The sequence below is a fragment of the Saimiri boliviensis genome, chromosome X, assembly GCF_048565385.1.
Source record: "Saimiri boliviensis isolate mSaiBol1 chromosome X, mSaiBol1.pri, whole genome shotgun sequence".
Taxonomy (NCBI): domain Eukaryota; kingdom Metazoa; phylum Chordata; class Mammalia; order Primates; family Cebidae; genus Saimiri; species Saimiri boliviensis.
In genome coordinates, this window is record NC_133470.1 from 115,072,478 (window position 1) to 115,077,276 (window position 4,799).

The 4,799-nt window shown below is 43.5% G+C and overlaps 1 pseudogene; it reads left to right on the plus strand.

Annotated features, from left to right (window-relative positions):
- The first annotated feature begins 369 nt into the window (after nt 1-369).
- On the plus strand, nt 370-1,407 carry LOC101038237 (proliferation-associated protein 2G4 pseudogene; annotated as a pseudogene).
- Nucleotides 1,408-4,799: the final 3,392 nt, after the last annotated feature.

Below are 4,799 nucleotides of genomic sequence, written 5' to 3' on the forward strand. Positions count from 1 at the left end.
AGATAAAGGAAGCTACAAAGAAGCTGAAAACTTGTCAGAATGAGCCTCCGGGTATTTAAAAATGAAACAAAAAGACCTCTTCATTTAAAAACAGAGCTTTGCTCTCGCCTGCCTGCTGGCTCCCTTTCTTGCTCGAGATTTTGCTGGCCCTCTCCTCGAGGATTGAGGGGGCTCAAACCACAGCCTGCAACTGGGAAGGGAGACAGAGGTGGTGGCTGAGGGAAAACGAGGCTGCCAGTGATGGTGGCAGGAAAATATCAGGCGAGGACAAGCAGCAGGAGCAAACTATTGCCAAGGACCTGGTTGTGACCAAATATAAGATTGGGGGGCAACACCACCAACCAGGTACTTTGGTCCTTGGTGGAAGCATTTAGCTCAGATACCATGATTATGGAAGAAACAGGGAAAGTCTTCGAGAAAAAAAAAAAAAAGAAATGAAAAAAGGTATTGCTTTTCCCACCATCATTTTGGTAAACAACTGTGTATGTCACTTCTCCTCTTTGAAGAGTGACCAGGATTATATTCTCAAAGAAGGTAAGTTGGTAAAAATTGACCTTGGGGTCCATGTGAATGGCTTCATCACTAATATAGCTCATACTTCCCTGGTTGATGTAGCTCAGGGGACTCAAGTAACAGGGAGGAAAGCAGATGTTATTAAGACAACTCACCTTTGTGCTGAAGCTGCCCTACACCTGGTCAAACCTAGTAACCAGAACACACAAGAGACAGAAGCTCAGAACAAAGCTTCCCACTCATTTAACTGCGCTGCAATAGAAGGTATGCTGTTAAACCAGTTGAAGCAGCATGTCATCAATGGAGGAAAAAAACATTAACCAGAATCGCACAGACCAGCAGAAGGACCATGAAAAAGCTGAATTTGAGGTACATGAACTATATGCTGTGGATGTTCTCTTCAGCTAAGGAAAGGGCAAGACCAAGGATACAGGATAGAGAACCACTATTTACAAACGAGACCCCTCTAAACAGTACGGACTGAAAATGAAAACTACATGTGCCTTCTTCAGTGAGATGGAAAGGCATTTTCATGTCAGGTCACTTATTTTAAGAGCATTTTAAGATGAGAAGAAGCCTCAGATGGGTGTGGTGAAGTGTGCCAAACATGAACTGTGGCAACCATTTAATGTTCTCTATGAGAAGGAGGGTGAATTTGTTGCCCATTTTAAATTTACAGTTCTGCTCATGCCCATTGGCCTTATGCAGTAAACCAGTGGTCCCTTCAAGCCTGACCTCTACAAGTCTAAGATGGAGGTCGAGGATACAGAGCTAAAGGCCCTCTTCCAGAGTTCTGCAAGTCAAAAAACCCAGAAAAAGAAAACAAAGAAGGTCTCCAAGACTGCAGAGAATGCCACCAGTGAGGAAACAGAAGAAAATGAAGCTGGGGACTGAGGTGGGACCCACCTCCCCAGATTGCTGCTCCTGCCTCATCCCCTTCCCACCACATCCCGGGCTCTGAAGTACAGTTCTTCTTCTCCACCTAGGACCACCAGCAGAGTGGGGGTCCCCCTGCCCCCATCCCAGTTCCCCAACACACTCCCTTCCAACAACAACCAGCTCCAACTGACTCTGGTCTTGGGAGGCAAGGCTTCCCAACCACAGAAGACTAAATGAAAAAAAGAAATTAAATAATAAAATCAGGAGTCAAAAAATAAAATAAAATGAAAACAGCTTTGTTGTTAACTGCGGAAAAGAAATTCTTAATGGAGATTTCTTCTTTTTTTTATTGCATTTTAGGTTTTGGGGTACATGAGAAGAACATGCAAGATTGTTGCATGGGTACACACATGGCAGTGTGGTTTTCTGCCTTCCGTCCCTTCGCCTGTATCTGTCCTTTCTCACCATGCTATCTCTTCCCACCTCTCCACCCCCCATCCTTCCCCCATTTCCCCCCAACGGACCCCGGCGTGTAGTGCTCCCCTCCCTGTGTCCATGTGTTCTCATTGTTCAACACCCGCCTATGAGTGAGAACATTCGGTGTTTGATTTTCTGATCTCTAAGACTGATAATTACCTAATTCACTGTGAGCAAAGTGAGGAAGGAGGTGATATAGCTACCAGGATTAAAGGGCATCTACCTAAAGAAACTGTTCACTATGGGAATACAAAGCAAATCAAATCCAGTCAGTTGAAAACCTAGCATTACCAAAAGGTCAGATACCATATCAGAAAAAAAATATAGATGTTTTAGGGCTGGTGCAGTGGCTCACACCTGTTATCTCAGCACTTTTGGAGGCCAATAAGGGAAGATCCCTTGAGTCCAGCTGCTCAAGTCCAGCCTAGGGAATATAGTGAGATCACTGTCTCTACAAAAAAAAAAAAAAAAAAAAATTTTAATTAGCTGGGCATGGTGGGGCACACCTGTAATCCCAGATACTCAGAAGGCTAAGGCAGGAGAATCATTTGAACCTGGGAGGTCGAGGTTACAGTGAGCTGAGATCATGCTTCTGCACTCCAGCCTGGGTGACAGAGCAAGATTCCATCTCAAAAAAATTAAAAAATTAAAAATTAAAAGAAGCACATTGTCCAAACATAAAGATTTTTTTATGTCTACAACAGTGTATCCAGCATCATAGATGGCCCTTACCTGAAAGGAGAAACCTCACAGGCCATGATGAGAATTTAAGGGAAAAAGGGATGTGAAGGCCCTATGTAGACCTAGCCACATAGTAAAAAATAATAATAACAACATTAATAGTAACAGTTATTCCAAAACCCATGGGATTTGTTTAACAAACATTTACCAAACACCTGCCTTTTGACAGACACCATGGGTGTTAGAAACTAGAGGAAGGCCAGCCAGGCACAGTGGCTCACACCTGTAATCTCAGCACTCTGGGAGCCCAAGGCAGGCAGATCACGAGGTCAGGAGTTAGAGACCAGCCTGGCTAACATGGTGAAACCCTGTCTCTATCAAAAATACAAAAAATTAACTGGACATGGTGACACATGCCTGTAATCTCAGCTACTCTGGAGGCTGAGGCAGGATAAATGCTTGAACCCAGGAGGCAGACACTGTGGTGAGTAGAGATCATGCCATTCCACTCCAGCCTGGGCGACAGAGCAAGACTCTAACTCAAAGGAAAAAAAGAAGAACAAGAAAAAAAGAAAAAACTAGAGGAAGGCCTGGACATTCTCCTTAAGGGGCCTATGCTTTCAGTGGAGCTAAACAATGTCTACACATATCACTGTAATCTAATGGGGACAGTAGTGGGGGGAGATATAGCAAAGAAGTCTTCTTGGAGGTGATGAGTTTTGAGCCAGACTGTAAAGGAGAATTTTAGATATTTTCTCCAGGGATACTCTCTGCTACTCCAAAAGTTAAATGGTAATCTCTTCAGGTTGTATGTCCTTGGATGCCTCCCCCATCCTACCCTATCCCTAATGATGAGTTTGCAAAGAGAAAGGACTTGGCCACTTTTCTTTACTGATAGAGGAAGTCTGGTGGAGAAAGAAAGCACATTTCCCTAAGCAACTCTAAAATCCTGATTGTACCAAATTCCTGATTTAGAGAAGATCAGATATCATGGGTCGGATGGCTAGAGATAAAGGATAGGCACCAACTATACACCAGAGATATGGAATGTGACATCCTGTATAGGTTTGCATCTGCAGGCAGCAGGCTCAGACAGATAACTGAGGATATGGAGACTGTTCCATGGGATTCTGAATAGTGTGGGAGCTAGGAGGAGACTCTTCCTCAGTTTTGCTTCAGTATTTCTTGAAAACACACCTGCTCAAATTTTTTTTCTCCTTTGTTTGCTGGTGCCAACCAGTTCCCCTCCCAGAGATTTGGAGCCAACTCTAACCACCTGGTGACATAGTGTGCTGCCACTGCAACAGAACCATCTCCAGGATCCACTTCACTTCTTTACAACACCTTGTTCTATGGCAAGCCCAGTGACCAATCCTACTTCCCTGAACAAAGAAGAAGATTCGGGTGCATGCTTCTTTGCCCAAAAACTTTAATATTGACAGTAGTCTTTATATTGTGTTTCAGCTCCACCGATCACTGCAGGAGGCAACTGGAAAAGAAATTATTACATAAACTACACTCTTGGCAAATATATCAGAATATCAACACTGTATATATATGGAAGGCATTGGCTTCCGGAAGTCTTGGCCAAATCCCCTAGAGGGGCACAGGAATGGTGGGGGGCACCAGGATAGGGACCATGGAGAGTTCTACTATCTTTGGCTTCCACATGTGAAACAAGCACCAGCTACAAATAACAGTTCCAAAAGACTCAGCATTGGTACATTAAAAAATACCCAATAAATGTGGTAAACATAAATCTATGACTTAATAAATGAAGTTGACCAGTTTACATAAAAAGTAAAGACAAAAGGGGGCACTGATTAGAAAAGAAGAAGAGAATTGTGGCAGAAAGTAGTATCTGTTTGTCCTGGGAGTCAAATCTACTTTTCACGGTAAAGAACAAACTCCTTAGTGTTGTATTCATGACCCCAATGTGATTTTCAGGCCCATTTGCCACTCTGCCCAATGATCTAGCCATTGCCTTACACACACACACACACACACACACACACACACACACACACACACACACATCTCTACCACTGTTCATACTGTTTCATTTACCTGCAGTGACCTCCCTGCTTTCCTCACCCCTTCACTACTACTAGTGATCTTTCAGGAAGTGAAATGCTTCCTCTTGAGCACCTTCCCAAGCACCAACACACCTTCCTCCTCTCTTCCTCCTAAATAATCATTCTTTCTCCTGAAATCGATAGTACTTTGTGCTTATCCCTGTTTTGAAACTT